Genomic DNA, 16,979 nt, shown 5'->3' on the forward strand with positions numbered 1-16,979 from the left:
TCTTAACATACGCCAGCTTATTATATTTTTTTGCGTTCTGTCAGATGTACATTAGGTATTTAGAATACCATCTTTTGTGTGTTTCCTAAATCAAAATGGGTTTGAGCAATTTTCTAATCCGAATTTAGATTTAGACTTAGAGTGAGACTGTAAGGGCCTCGACAGACCTGAGGATTAGCCGAGAGACGGCTTAGCGTAATTATATTCGAAATAATGATTAAAGTACATTTCCATCATTTTCCACTAAGTCGTCTCTCGGCTTACGTCGTAAGTGTGTCTAGGGCATAATAGCCATAGGGAGAAATGGGGCACCTTTCAAATTAGGATTTTTTACCTATTTGTAAATAAAATTGAGCCTTATCGTGATACAATTTAGTTGCACAAACAGATTGAGAAGCTAAATTATGATACGGCTCAGTGCCACTTAAACATAGGAGAAAAATCCCAATTTCAAAAGTGCCCCACTTTCAAAGGTGCTATAGTTCCCCCTATGGTATATAAAGATAATAAAAAGAGAAAAATCATGTAAGTTCAACGAAATATATACTATAGAATACCAGGATTTAATAACAGTAAAAAAATCCAAAAAAAATTGTTTTAAAAAAGTAATGAAAAATTTAAGTTTTTTATTAAGTTTATTATCGATACAAAACTTATAAAGCCAATATACCAATATCGTTCAGTTCCCGCAAGAGCTCACATTGTAGACATATCAACAATTATTATTTTTTTCTAAGATCAATAGAAAAATGAGAAAATCTTTTCCAGCCTTTAATCCAGATTTCTTCAAATATTAAACCTTTGAGCCGGTTCTTTTTTTTTTAATATATAATTTTTCTTTGGTTTCAGCTTATGTTCATGCAATATTTGTATGCAACATGTAGGGCTACTGACCACTATATTACCGAGGCAAACCTATAGATATCGGATGAATTAGGCTATTTTGCCTTAATTCATTCGGTTCTATAACATTTTTTTTTTCACAGGGCATCTAGGGAGATTCCAATTGGAGCTCCACTTTTCGCCACAAAAAACGGATCAACTAGAGGTCATCATATACAATCGTTTCTGATTACATTACCCCTAGTACGGGCAATGTAATTAACACAATCAAAAATTTAAGGTAAGTGTGAGTTAATTTTTTTTTAATATTATTCTTTCTATAAACACTATTATTTGCTATTCTATCTGAACTATATACTTTAGTACGCAAAATGAGTTTTTGTTATGAGAAGATTGACTAACTTAGGAGTACTGAAAGTAGCATAATTTCTCCAAACTACGAACTCAAATTAAACCATGAAATTGCAATGGAAAGTTAGGTTGAAAGAGGAGTATCGTGGGAAGGTTTGAGAAACTGTGACCCTCTCTCGTAGCACATACAAAAATGTTCATCAACCATCTCCAAAAAGTCTTGATTCTCTCTTCACACTGACTGTGTGATTTGGCTCTGGCTTTGGCTCGAAAATACAGAGTTGTGCTACACACTTTGTTCGATATGAACGGGTAGATATATTGAAGCGAGGAGAAGGAAAAATTTTCAACTCAACCTTCCATAACGTTATACAACAAAATAATTTGTCGAATAGAGTTGAAATCTCAAAGAAAATATCTTTTTTTCTTCTGAAGTTTTCATTGCAACTGCAATATAAGTCACAAATGCTTAAATGTCTTCTAGTTTGTAGAAAAATAGGGAGATAGAGATGAATATAAATTCATTGGATAAATTGATTAAATTTTTTTGAGCAAAATCCGGAGGAAACGGTATAAATGGTCTATTCCATTGAATAAAATATTAGATTGTGTTGTGGACACTGCTGAAAGTTCATAGGGAAAAGGTGCTTTTACTATATATAGCTCAAAATGCAAATAGACTTCAAAATATGAGAGCTTTTAAGCTCCGAGCGAGATATTTTCAGGTTAGTTCTTTCGCCCGAAAAATTCATCAAAAATGAGAACCAAAGAGATTTTTCAGCGCACAATTAAAAATCCCTCTTCGTTCTCTGCAACGTATAAACGTTTGAACGAACATTCCCCATACACTCATGGCCACCATGGCGCAGCAGCGAGCGTCATTTGCACAGGGTGGCGTCTTTGGGCCTCTTACCAGCAAAAAGTACTTGGCAAATGATAATTCTCGACATTTTCCTCACACCCTGTTTTGTGTTGGAAGAGAAGTCGATTTGATATTATGCCCAAGGAATCCGAGTTTGTGGCAGTATAAGAGCGGCCTGAATGAGTGTGTGTTTATGGAGGGTAGATGAATCAGGTATCGTCGAACAATGATTCGCGGACTAATTTAGCATTTTCACCCATAGAAGAAAAATCAATACATTTCTAGGAATTTTTCTTCAAGTGCTATGAAATACTAATAAGACACCTATTTAGTTTTTTTTAAGAAAAACCATATACATTATCAATCTCAGTAAACTAAATGTAGTTTAGAAATCATTTTCCTAAGCTACATTTCATTTCTCCACGATGCTATAAAATTTATACAGTGGGTGCCATAATTACAGTATGGCTGCCATAATGGATAGCAATGGGTGCCATAATAATTATTATATCAACGAAAATCTTACGGGAAAAATATTTATGTTATCTCTGTGAGCAAAAAGGTGCTTCTTACGCTGTATCATGTAGTATCTAAACTTGCTAAAGAGATCGGGACTAATCTTTGCAGATTAGCAAAGATTAATAACATTATACTTCTACAGTAGGGGAGACTGGGGTAAAAAGTCACAAATCGAAAATTTCAAAATTCAATATCTTCCAAGAAAAATAAGATAGCGGCTTAAAATTTTTCCCATAGATAGCCTCCATAGACCTTCTTCGATGTTGTAGGGGAAACCGGGGCACCACCAAACACTGGGTTTTTTTTAATCGGATATTCGACTTCAGAGGATAAGACGTATAGGAATTTATAGGCACTATAGGGATGCTTGTCCATTGAAGAAATGGTCGACATTGTCCACGTAGTTTAGAAATAAAAATTAGTGTTTGATGGTACCCCGTGTTTGGTGGTGCCCCAGTTTCCCCTATGTTTCTTAGAATTCGAACAAGGATTTTAGAAAATAAAAAATATCGGAATTTTTAGCTCTATTTTTGAAATATTTTCCTTGAAGAATATATCAATTATTACCTACTTATTATTCAAAATTTATAAACTGGTGGTTATTTCCTAAATGATTTGGATTCTTTGAATACAAAGCCGCTATCTATTTTAGAATTTTACAAAGATTCTTTTCTCAAGAAATCTTTTTATTAAAAACGACCACTTGGGGTAAAAAGTAACAAAAGGTATAGAGCAAAAATTAAGAAAAACCGAAGCAATTTCTGATGTCTCACGGTGAAAAGAAACGTCATTATCATGGCTCGCCGCTTTTTGTTTGCATTGATCAAACGATTTGCAGTCTCTTGTGTTTTTTCTAAAATAGCTTGAAAAGCGTTCAGATAGAGAAAACGGTGTTTCACAAAGGTGTAGAGGAATTAATTTCCTATGAAAATATGTCATCTAGGTATTTTTTTTTAAATTTACGGAAGCCCGAAATTTACGGAGTCACAAAATTACCTTTCAGAAAACGGCTCGATAAATGTATTTTCTTACAAAATAGAGGAAAATGACTTTCACAAAGTTGTAGAGCGGTAAATTTCCTATAAAATTGCGTTAATTAGAAATTTCTGGAGCGCTCGTGTAGTTTGTAAAAAAATAAAATATCCGTTTTGTGACTTTTTGCCCCAGTCTCCCCTATCCTAGTCATAAGAATTTTATAGGAAATGAAAGGAAATGAAAATTCATACTTTAAAATACCAATGAATTTGCAGTGACTCAAATCCCATGTACTGTAAACGTCTAGACTATAGGACAAAGCGAGAAGAGACAAGGTTTGACCATTGAGGAAGGCTTGGAGTCTGAGCAAAAAGTTTTAGGAAGAATCAGATTTTTTTTAGATGACCCCTTCTTTGCCCGACACTCACTGGTTCGTAATAGCTCCGTAAATCCGCAATAGCTGGTATCCATAATGGCCTCTACACATTAGAGAAATTTATGTCCATATTGAAGAGTTTTTCCTAGACAAGCGTAGGGAATTTGCTTCAATATGGACATAAATTTCTCTAGTGTGTAGGGGCCATAAAAGAACACTGGTTAAATTTACATCTTTCAGAGATGGATGTAGGGCACTCAATGGGTCAAGTGATAGTACACTCGCTCTATGATACAAATAAGTATCTCTGGTTCCGAATTCCTTTGGGTTACCAGGAATTTTTGAGGCTTTAAAGGTGTTCAAAATTTGTCCAGTGAGCTTCACTGCACTTTATTTCACAGAACATAGGACTGACAAATTCATCCCTTTCTAAGAAAATTAGTATTGCATGTCTAAAAATCTCACTTTCCGCAAAATTTAGATCCAAGCAAGAAATGTTGTGCTACCATTATTATAGAGTTGGGCATATACATTACCTGAACTTGCACAGATTGTGGAGAGAGTTTGCAATTAGTAAAACACATTTTATGTTACCGTCTCACTGTTAAGATAAGATTTTGCAAGGGGTCAGTTATTCATTTCGGATTACCGGTGTATCCAGGCCATAAGTGGGCAACCAGTGCCGCTACTATATCACAGCAGCCCATCTCGGTGTGTGTTTGGGATCAGTGATAGTGAATATTTGTATTGACTGAAGTACCAATTTCATGTCGAAACTCGTTCTCGTACCAGCCTCTATTGTTTAGGTCAGGCCTGAGCTAAAAGAAAAGCCGAAGTGAATTTGGTGGTGCTTGTTGGCATTCTTCGAAATGCCGCGAAAATTCACGTAGAGGAAAAGAGAGGTTTTTTAATGTGAAAATTGTTTAATTCCTTAGAGTTAAGTCATTTTCACAAGAAAATCCATTTAATAATTTACTTTAATACAGTTATATGGGTTAATTGTGAATAATTGTCGATATTACAACAAAAAAATTGGGATGAAATTTTGAGCTAGAAGACTCATATTCTTTTTAGCTGTCCCAAAATTCAGGATAGATTTGAGAAAAACCCTTTTGTACAACACTATTTTGGTTAATAAGGAATGAAAAAGTACATATTACAAGAAGGGACACGACCTGCTAATAAGGATAAAATAAGAGAAGAAAATATATTGTCGCATTTCAGAGATTTTTTGCAACCACAGCGCCGCCAGACGTTTGTCAAGCGAGTAATTTGTGTCTCTATCTCTCTCTTACAGTTGAATTGCGCGCGAATTAAGAACTTTCCATTTGAAGTGATATTTCCATTTAATTTCTTTGTATTTCTGCAAAATTCAAGTCAAAGGGTGTGTAGTGAACAACTATTCGTCTTCCGACAAAGATATCAAGAAGACAATTTCTTTCTATATGAGTTTTTATATCTGTTATGTCGTCGGTTGCGGCTACCTCTGTCGTATCTGCATTTGTTTTGTATATGCATTTGGTGCAAGCTACAATACAGACGTCCCCTTTTGCGTGAAATGCTAACACAAAAGAAATGCAGATACGACAGAGGTAGACGCAACCGGCGATGTCTTTTTGGTGCAAAAATATTTATCATGGCACCGTGAATGAGCGGGATTAGTGTTACCAGTATGGCTATTTGTAATTTCCGATATTACACGACTTTTAACGAGCACAGGTCTGAGTTTAGGCGGTTCACTCTTTTGCTAATATGCACCATTGGCATTACTATTTATTCACTGGACGAATTCAAAGCCGATATGGCATGGGAAATCTTTTACTGCTACTGCTCAGCTTTGAACCCGAGACCTTACAGTCATAGAGCCACTACTCTATCTACTGACCCACTTGAGGCTCGTCTCTGACTGTTACTGTTAATGATGTTAGTGTTACTTAATGTAACTGTTAGTACTGTACTGACACTAGAGAATGTCTTTTTTTTTAAAGTTTTTTTTTAAGAATTGAAGAAGTTTAAGAATTAAAAAATCCTCTTCATCTATAATTTCTATGACATTTTACCTAATATTATTGTACCTTAAAGTTCAACTTACAAATCAATACTTTGTTCCGGCGCTTCACTGTTCGCTATCCCTGGCTTTGCTATATATGCCTCGAAAAACACTCTGTGTGTGCTGAGAATGGAAAATTCTCAACTCAATGGTTGGAATTTTCCCTCGAGTTGCCAGTATGAGAAAGTTTTCAAAAAAAAATATATATCTTTCTCTATACTTCCTCTCTGGTAGATTTTCATCCATGATGGAATATTTTAATCGTAAATATATTTTAAATTTTAAAGATTTCTTATAGACATTCAAAACCGCGCCAAATTTTTGAAAACTTCGAGAGGTTTTCGCATTTTGGTCTTCGTGTTTCGTGCCAAAGCAATACAGAAACAGATGAAACAAGCACACAAATGTATGGGTTCACGTGATAAATCGGGCTTTCTGTCGCCGTGGCTGAACATTCTTTTTATAAAAAGCCTCGGAGATTTTGTGAGGCCGCCACTGCCGCCTCTATGGAGTTTTGTCTGCCTCTCTCTTCGAAATATCTTCCCGTGTGAATGTACATTTTCTATACAGATTTTCTTACTGCGCCACTGTTGCTCCCCATATGAGTTCACTGTAGGAGAACGAAAAGTATAGCAACAATTCTTACAGTAAATATTTTGGCAATCTAATTCGATTCTAAGTAGAGACCTGAGTTCTCAAAATTAAATAGGCAAACTTTTATAGATTTCAAAAATTGAGTTATATAGACTATAGCTGATTTCTTATCATTTTAAGTATTTTGCGTAATTTATTTAACAATATCTTGAATTTATTGTATTAGTCCACAGGTATAACACCTACAAATTGTTGAACTTAAGTATTAAAAATCCTGTAGATGAGTACAAAAGCTCTGTTTTGGAAAAATATTTGCGTGGCTTAGAGCTTAATAATTTCATTGAGAAACGTCCTTCCTTTTCGTGGCACGGTCTTAGTCTGTCTCTTGTGCATTGCTCAACGATTGCGCATTTTAAATGGTATTGACTGAAGTTGGAACAACAGCTTCAGTATATAGTGTGAAAGAAACTTTCAAAAAAATCTCCGTTAGCTAAAAGTAAGCTTCAGCAACGAAAGCTCATTTACCGTTTAATTACCCCATAAGATTTTCAGAATAATACATGAAATGTTTAATTATACAAGAATTTAAACCAAATTTTCAACATTTAACTGCAGTAAAGTAAAGAAGTTAATTTGTTTCTGCTTAAAAGTTTTTTAATCATTGTTTATTAGTATCAAATTTCCACCAAAAAGTTACACAAATTATAATTCCAAAAAATGTGTAATCTAAAACCGTGTAATGTGTAAAAGTTTTTGAAATGTTAACCTCAATAATCAGAAATTAAAATTATCAATTGATAACGTAGTTGTGTACATTTTGTGTAAGTAACACATTTTAGATAAAATGTGTAGAAATTACATAAATGTGTAGTAGTACACAGTAATTGTAAAGGACGATTTACGAAACGGTTCAAGACTCGCCACAGATGAGACGTATACCATCAAATAGGTTGGCAAAACTAACAGCTTTTGCATTGACATCAACTTCAAAAGTATGTAAGAGAAGAACTAGAACATATGCTTAAGAAATGGTTTAAAATATTTTACAAAATTTCTTTTTTACAATAAGGTCACTTACACTGTTTGTCTCCAATTAGAAACTTTCCCTTGTCTCCATTTGGATTAATTTGTTTCCAATATAGAAGAATTTACACTCGCGTATTTTCCTTGTATTTAATAAGTTTTCAAATTATATCTAAAGAAATTTCACTAAACAGTAACATTCTAAAAGAGTCAAAGAGCAAATTCATGTAATTCTCTTCAGAAAAATTATGAACTTAATGTGTTGAATCTTCTGTCAATGTTAAAGCGTCTGAAAATGGTTTTGAATTGGGACATTTACCCTAGGTTTGGATAATATTTCGGCAATTTTGATTCTCATAGTTCCTTGCCCTTTCGGAATTCTTCCAATATTTTTCACATTATTTCGTTCGTCGAAATGAATTTTTTTGTTTTTTTTTTTATCGCATTGTATAATTTCTAGGGTATTCTGTACTAAAAATATGGGAATTTGAAAAACCGAAGAAATGGCCGAAATTACAAGCTGGCCGAAATTTGGTATACTTACCTTAACGGTTTCTCTTAGTTTGCTGGTGTCAAAGAACAATTTTTAAAGCAGGATTTAAGGAAGATTTTCCTAGAACAAACCATATGCCTACCTCTTCATTTTTTTTATAATTTTTCAAAATTTCCCCATACGTCCTTAAATATCCTCCAATTTCATGAAAATGTGTCTCCTATACAAAAAAATTCTCAAAAATGGTTAAGATTTCTAATTTGATAACGGCACCTTTTTAAACTATATGATCTTCTGTAACTTCAGCTCTTTTTTTGAAAGAGAATATAACCGTAAAGAGTGATATAAGGAATAATTAAAGGATATTTAGGAATTTATAAAAAAAAATACAGGGAAATGAAAGGATTAGGAATAGGACTTGTTTAAGGAGAATATCCTTTGAGTTCCCTTAAAATAGGTTCTTTGGTACCAACGACCTACAGTGTACCGTTATTGAGAGAAAAGCAAGTTTCATAAAATATTTCGAGCAATTTCTTTGACAAGTTTAGCCTCTGAAGCCTATCTTTGTCTTTGAAAAATTAAAGGACCTCAAAAATATCCTTGGTTTCCCCGTTACGCAAAAAAAATCATTTATTGCATTGTAATGCTCCATATATACCTTTGAAAAGCGATTAGCTTAACCGGATTGAGCAGTCACAGGTATATCAACTAAAATATTGAAACTTTTGAAAGTTTTATATCAAAGTATTAAAAACCATAATGAAATAAATATTAGTTTAAAATCAAATTCAGTAAATAAAGAAAGATTTTGATAATTTTCCTACTTGAATTTAAAGATTACGATCAATTTGCATATCTCAGATTACAATAAATTAATAAAATTTCAATTTCAGTTTTTCTCTTGTATTTTCTTATTACTCGACAGTCTTGGAAACTTCGATACAGAATCTGAAAATAATTGGCTTTATAAGAAAAAATCTGCAAGATAAAATTTCCTATAAAATTATTTCGGTTAGAGCTACAGTGAGACTGTAATGAGAAAATTTGAAATATTCATACTGGCTCTGCTCAGTAATAGCCAAAGTAAAAGCGAAGCCAATTCGAAAATCGACCGGAAGTCTAAAATGCAAGTTCACATATCCGCCGTTTTAGCGCTGGTTGTCCTCCCATTTAGAATTTTCGGTATTCTTGATATTTCAATAATCACCAACGTAAAAGTAGAACGTAAAACATTTAGTGCAAAAATGAATTTTTTTGTAAGATCCGATTTCATTAAAATAAATGTCCTTTTCATTCATTTATTCATTTTCGTACAACCGTGCATTTAGATATTCGAACTCCCAACGGGTTTTTGAGTAAGTTCTTTGAGAATCGGTACAGTATAAATCTCAGTCGAAGACAGTTTTCAAATCGGGAATGTTATTACTGAACTTAAGGATTAGGTGAGATTCTTTAAAAAAAATCTCTTATGTAATCTTATCAAAATTATAGTAGATATTCGGATTTATTGACTGATCTGCCATCACAGAGAAAATGAGACCAGTGTTATTCCTGTTTCATCTGCTGATATCTGTGTGCCCTGTGTACCTATCGAGCCTTCTGGTTAAGGGGTTTCTGCCTGAGTTCCAGGACTCTTAGTACCGAAGGTTCGTCATTACTGCCTTTAGCGATCACTAAAGCGATCACTATTCCCAATCTGACCATCGTGATGTCCACTTCGTTAATTTGTGAAAAAGTAGAAGTGAACCATTTCCCTGATATCCTTTTCCCACCATTCTTTTTCCATACCTGAAAAAGGAGTCATCAAGCTCCGAAACGTTGGCAAGGAATAAAGGAGGAGAAGATCAAAGGTCAAAATCCCGTGTTTTCACTTCTTATGGCTCCGGCACACCTTTTAGATCAGGAAAATTTCATGAAGTCGAAATTCGGATCCCCTTCTTTCTCACATGTTTTGCATATGACTATCTCATTCTTTCGCATACCAAATTCGATTGAGCTAAATTGAATTTGGAGTGATGTTTAAGAGAAGAAGAAGAGTGCGAGAGAATGAGATAGACATATGCAAAACATGTGAGAAAGAAGGTGATCTGAATTTCGACATTATGAAATTTTCCTGATCTAAAAGGTGTGGCGGAAGCATTAAAAACTATTTCATTAGCCGAAAATCATTATATAATATTTAGCGATCACTATTCATGATGGGTGTTAGCTAGTTTAATTCCGTTCCGTATGACCGTCGTAGATATGCAACTGCCATTCGTGGTTATATTGAGGCTGAATCTTAGAAACTATTTGAATTTTTCTTCTATTTTTTCATTTCTGTTACTTTGTTTTTCTTTTTTAGAGTTGTTTTAATTTGTCATATTACATTTGTAAGAAGGGATCGTTCAAATTTTGTCAAATTTTCTATTTTTTTGTTTTAATTTTTGAAATCAAAATAAAGACAGACAAGCCATCAAGTAAACTTGAAGACAATGCAAGGGATTTTTTGAAAAAGATAGCACAAAAAATCATTACGTAAAATGCCTCATGAGGCATTTTACTAAAAAACAAAACTTTAATATAATCTCTTGTCGCTTTGATATCTTCGGAAATCTGCAGATATTTTGAAGTAACCCTAAACGATGATATGTGTTTTGAAAAGTCTAAAGCAAAATTTACCTAATTTGAGTAAATTTAAATAAACGAGGGAGAAGTGGGGCAGCTTTGTAATTGGGCTTTTTTCTCTTAGTTTTAAATGTAATTGAGCCTTATCATAATGCAAGTTATCTTGGGAATTCGTTTCTTGTGCTAAATTGCTGATGATGCAAATAACATCCTGAATTTCGTTTCACGGTGTGCGTCTTCTACCGATCTTCTTCTTAACCCGAAGAAGTCACAGGTTATGAATGAATTACCCAGAGAGAGAAAACGGCGATTGATCCAAGCCTTTGTAACGTCTTGACTGCTTTTTTTGCCTTTGGTTATTTTCTTTTTTTTCTCTCTTCTTTTCACTTCTGTTAAACTGTACTGTCCCCTCTCTGGCTTCTACAACCTGAGGAGGAGCATTTCCACCGTTTGGCTCTGGAGTAGGTTGGTCACCAACGCTGAGACGGCAGTGGACGCAAATAATTTCCTGCCTGTAATGTTGCCTCTAAGAAACACACAGTTTCAAAGGCAGATTTTCATTTAAATAAATAAATAAAATAAAAAATTATTTCATAATAAATTCCAGTTTAAATTAAAAATAAGAGAAAAAACCAGTTTCAATGCTGCCCCAATTCAGAAGCACCCCACTTCCCCATACAGTACTCACAGACTTATTTATATAAGGAACATTCACCTAAAATTCAAACCAGTAGCTTATGGCTGCGACTCAATTTTTAGATCAGAAAAATTATGGAAATCAAAATTCACGTTCCTTTCTTTCTCAAACGTTTCTCACTCTTCTTATTCTTCTGAACCACACAACAAATCCATGTTTAGTTCAGTTTAATTTTGAGTGACAAAGAGTGGGATAAATACATAAGCAAAATGTTTGATAATAGATCTGGCATAGCTTTTAACTTGGGAAAATTATCCTATCCCACTTTTTTTGAATATCACAACAAATTTAATTTAGCTCAATCGAATTTGGTGTGCGAACAAATGAGACAGACACATGCAAAACGTTTGAGAAAAAATGATGGAAATTTTGATTTCATGAATTTTTCCTGATTTATAAAAATTAGCGTCAAAGTTTGACAGCTTCAGGATGGAACTATAGAATAAGTTGCTATACTTTACGACATCGACTTGACATTTGACACTTTTAGATTCGAAAATTGTTATCGTAAATAAAGTTGAAATAGAAATTCACTAATTTTGAATGTTTCCAAAAATATGCATTTAGGAACTTTTTTTTTATTTTTGAAGGGTAAACAAATTTTGTTTGTTCACTAAAAAGCTCCTACTTTACATAATACTTAACAATTAACGGTTAAATTTACAACATACCATAAAATCATAATCATTACGTAATCTCTATAAATGTCGTATTGTCATCGAAAATTCATTGATGTGTCAAATAAAAGTAAAATAGGATTAGAGGAGATGTATGAAGAATTAATTGCAAAACAGAATAAGAAAAACTGAAGGGTTAATTTAATACAAATATTAAATTATTTCACTATATTTTGCTTAATTCGGTCATGTTTTAAAAATGGAGAAAAAAAGAATTATTGATTTTCATTACATAAAAATATAATTTCGCCAAAAAGTTTAATGTTTGGAGCTTTAATTGCATTCAAATTTCCCGCGTTTTTCTGTGTAATTTCATTCCTTTTAGAGGAGCAATATGCAGAATTCATGCAGTGTATTTGGAAAGCATGATCAAAGTGAATAATATTTTTGCCGAAGAGTTCGTAATTTTTGTACTCTTAGCTCGTTGGTAACATTGGATTTTCAATACATTTATAATACCCGTGCTTGGAATAGATGTATGGGTTGTCTCTGGTATATGTATATGGAACTTTATTCGCGTCATCGGTGTTTCTATGTGGCCTGAGAACAGTCAGCTACCCAAGTGAGGGTCTTCATATCTGAACACGAGGTGTTCGCTGAATTGTACAATGGAAAAGGTTATCGAGAGAGGTGGCACTGTTTCTTCCCCAATGTAATATTCTCAGCAATCGTATAAGTCGATAGGAGTACGAAAGAGTATCTCGTTTCTCCGAACTTTAGCTGTTCGTGTGGTTTGGGTTTTCGATGAATAAAATACAACAATCTATTTTCACAGAAACTTATTTTTACCATTTACCACGTCATTTTAACATTTGTTTTCGAAATCGAAATTCGAAAGAAAAATTTTGTCTACCAAATATTTCGGTAAAAAATATTCAGATAAATAATAATTTTAAAAGTTACAAGAACATCCTTTGTTAGTCCAAGACTCTTTTTTGCACTCCAAAACACCCTCTGTGTTTGCCTCTTCGTACTAGTTCTTGTATAACGTTTATTGCATAGCCCATGTGATGTTGTATATGTTGAATTTTTATGTTTGTATAGAAACCCAAAGTGCTCTTTGCCAAGTCTTTTTCAAGCAACAAAATACCCTGTAGTATTAAACATTTTCGATTGTATGACTGAAAGTCTGCGCATGTATTCATTTTACCATGTTCCAAGGTATGGGCGTCAGGGAAACAAAAATTTTGCACCTTTTATTCCAATAATTTTAAACCAAAATCATCTGCAGTTTTTTTCAGAATATTATCAAAAAATAATAATAAAATCTATATGCAATTTAATGACTAATAACATTTGAATATAAGTTCAAAAACTAAATAATTTCTGTTGATTTCTCTTTCGTCCTACAATTGTGCCTTGTTGTGTGAGCGTTTGCAGAACACAATTATTGCGAACTGTTGGATTTGAACTCAGCACATTTACAGGGTGAAGAGTGGTGACGAAAATGTTTTAGGATTCTTCTCAGACATAGGTTATGTCATCAGACAATTTTTTTTGTAACGACGTTTTAATATTTTTCTCTTACTCAGGTAGTTTCCTTTAGGGTTTAGCAGATATTAGTTTTCTAGAGTTTACAAAATCTTTAAAATGACAAATAGGTCTCAATGGGTATCATTATTTTGCTTTATGGATACTTTAATGTATTTGCCTTAATGAAAATACTGTACAAAAAGGTTGTATTTTGTTTTTAAGTAGACTTCTCGAACAAAAACAAATCGCATCTTAGTTATTTGTGTTCTTTGTAAACAGCCTTAAAATTATAAAGTAGAGCAGAGATAAAGAAGAAAAAAATAAGTTAGTTCCCTGTAATTGCAAAAATTACTCACTCTGGTCTGGATATTATTATGTAATTTCTTAAACTCTTTCACAAAATTTGAAAGTTGAATATGCGTCAAATTCAAAATTTAAAAATGGATGTAAGTAAAAATTTAGTTTTGTAGCGCAGGCACACGTTTTAGATCAAGATTATTTCATTAAATCAAAATTGACATTACTTTCTTTCTCAAACATTTTGCATATTTATTCATGTCTTTCGCAATCTTCTTATTCTTCATTTGAACATCAAAATTTGATACAATTCAATTTGAATTCCAAAAAATAGATGAATGGTAAACGTTTGAGAAAGAATGAAATCTAAATGTTGATTTTATTCATCACTGAGAAAAAAAGAGGCTGCGATTAACTTTTTTTACTCATAACATTAACACTTTTTGGGTGTAAAAATATATCAACATTTTTTAATGTTAATTTTACACTTTTTAAGGGTAAAATTAACATGAAAAAGGGTTACTTTAACCCATAATACACCTAAAAAGGATAATATTTACACCGTTTTCGGATCAATACTGCAGGGTAAAATTAACATTTCCGGAATTTATTTTGAATTTTTCGAATTTCTCTCAGTGATGAGATTTTCCCGATTTTCCTGATCTAAAAAATATGATGGAGCTATTTTGATACAAAGAACAACTTTAGTTATAAGGCAGTTTAGTATTATTGAAAAGCTAAAGTTGTTCTAAGTTTATTAATTTTTCGTATGCTAAGTACGTGGAATAGTAATTTTTCATAAATTGTTTTTCTCGTACGGCTATCCTATTTTAGAAAAATGTCACTTGTTTATACCTCAATTAAGCACAGTTCTACAATTTTTTGCAATCTTTGACTAACCTGGAAACTAATTCATTACACTGTGCGACACGTTGTGGGTGTCTTTGACGAGAGTGCCAAAACTTGTTAGAGGGTCATTTAAGGACCTCAAATCTGCAATCCGTTTGTCCGGGTCACCTCTAGATTTTTTTGAAAAAGCATATTTAGTTTTTTGATGTTTTATAAAATTCAAAAATTCATATCTCCGGTTCTAATTATCCGGTGGTAGTTACATAAAGCTAAACTGACGCGTAATTTCATCCTCTATAACTCTTGTGAACATATCAAGCATCTACGATGAAAATGAAGTATATTTTTTTAAAATTTTTTTGAAAAAGGGCACCTAAAATGGTGCATTTTTCTGTGTTTTTTTCCATCTTCTAGTAATTTTCCCACCTTAATAGAGCATTTTATATGTCAAATAACTATGCCTAAAAGTTAGAGAATTTAATATTCTTTCATTTTCTTTTGGTTTGAATTTTCTTTCATATTTCGTTTATTCACAATAATTTGTTGAAAATAATGTGAGTTCTGGCAGTATAACGAAAAAAGTTTAAACTGAAATATTATGATAATATTAAGAATGACAAGAAAATGTGCAAACGCAGCCATTAAATCAAATTTTTTGCTTAAATATAGAAAATACTTTAAATGATAAGTATACTATATAATTACACAGTAAAAATTTGAACATTGTGCAAACAGAAACAATATAATAAGAGAAAACTTTATTTTTAACTAATATTTTTAAAAAACTAAGGCAATTGATCCTACATAAATGAAAAAATATGGCAAACTGAAAATTTCAAAATGCGCTCTTACAAGATAAAAGTATTTCAGTAGGGTAAATATCCTAATTTAAAACAATTTCCAGACGCTTTAACTTTGACAGAAGATTTAACACATTAACATCAATTTTTTCTGAAGAGAATTACATAAATTTGCTCCTTGACTCTTCTAGAATATTACTGTTTAGTGAAAATTCTTTAGATATAATTTGAAAACTTCTTAAACACAAGAAAAATACGTGAGTGCGAAATGCTTCTATTGGAAACAAATTAATCCAAATGGAGACAAGGGAAAGTTTCTAATTGGAGACAAACAGTGTAACCGCGACGAAAGGCTTCCAAAACCTTGTTGAGTTGCTCCTGAGTGCAGGATGTGTTCTTATTTCTTGTCTTATCTCCTTTCCCATATAAAAAAAAAATCTCTCCAAAAAAATCATATTTCCTGTGTTTCCTATTGAAGCATTTGCAAATACTTCAGAAAAACCCTTTTTGTTCATGAAATAGGTAATTATTTCATTTGAAAACTTCACGTACCTTTAACAATAAAAAATACCACTTAATTTAACTAAAATTAGCCAGAAATATGAAATAAATGCTAAACGAAACGAACAAACAACAGTCATCTCATTGTGTTTTTCTTTGGAAAACAAGGTCGATCGATGAAAAATTCGATGGTGAAAGGTACGTTTTTAATTTTTTCTGAGAAATTAACAAATTAGAATGTGTGAATATGAATTGATTTTCGCTTTATTTGGAGCAAAATTAACTAAATAATGAAACTGAGGTATAGAAAATATATAAATATAATTTAGTACTGTGTTTATCATGAAAACAATGTCGTTTCCATTTCGAGTAGTGAAAAATTTCCATTTGGAGCAGGTTTTGAATTAGCTTAATTTACCCTATAAATGGATGTTTCCATTATTTAATACTTCATCCAGTTAATAATTTTCCGAAACGTGTTCAGTAATTATCTTATTAAAACTAATCTTCCGGAGCAGAAAGAGGTAAAAAAACAACTGCACTGCACTAAATTATTATTGTTCGGTCCACATCATGTCCCGTTCGCTTTTTCTGTCTTATTAGACTTTTTTTCTGTAATATACATATATATTACTTTTGAAAAATGACTATAAATCTCTTTTCTCACTATTATTAATCGTATCGAAATATTTGTTACAATAATCATGATATTTATGTTATATTGTTGTTGTATCCCGTGTTACACGAGTCTGCTAAGTTTATTGTCGACAGCCTAGGACCGCTTTTTCCGCAATGTGGATGCTTCTTCCATGTTCCCAGAATTTTTGGGCAGGGGCGGTGCATTGTATTACGTTTTCTCACATTGAAATATCTTTTTCTGATATTCATTTGTATGGGCGGGATTCGAACCCAACGATCTTGCCTATTGCACCACTATCCCAGTATTTCCAATTTCCAATTACAATACAATTTTAAATACAAAATGGGACTGT

The 16,979-nt window shown here is 32.6% G+C and overlaps 1 protein-coding gene across 1 annotated transcript in view; it reads left to right on the plus strand.

Annotated features, from left to right (window-relative positions):
- Positions 1 to 853: 853 nt before the first annotated feature.
- The window catches only part of LOC129808172 (SKI/DACH domain-containing protein 1), a 69,121-nt gene continuing 52,995 nt past the window's right edge, over positions 854 to 16,979 (plus strand). The window contains exon 1 of the mRNA XM_055857938.1: positions 854 to 1,123. The gene's annotated coding sequence lies outside the window, so the exon portion shown is untranslated. The remainder of the gene's footprint in view (positions 1,124 to 16,979) is intronic.

Source organism: Phlebotomus papatasi, chromosome 3 (genome assembly GCF_024763615.1).
Source record: "Phlebotomus papatasi isolate M1 chromosome 3, Ppap_2.1, whole genome shotgun sequence".
Lineage (NCBI taxonomy): Eukaryota > Metazoa > Arthropoda > Insecta > Diptera > Psychodidae > Phlebotomus > Phlebotomus papatasi.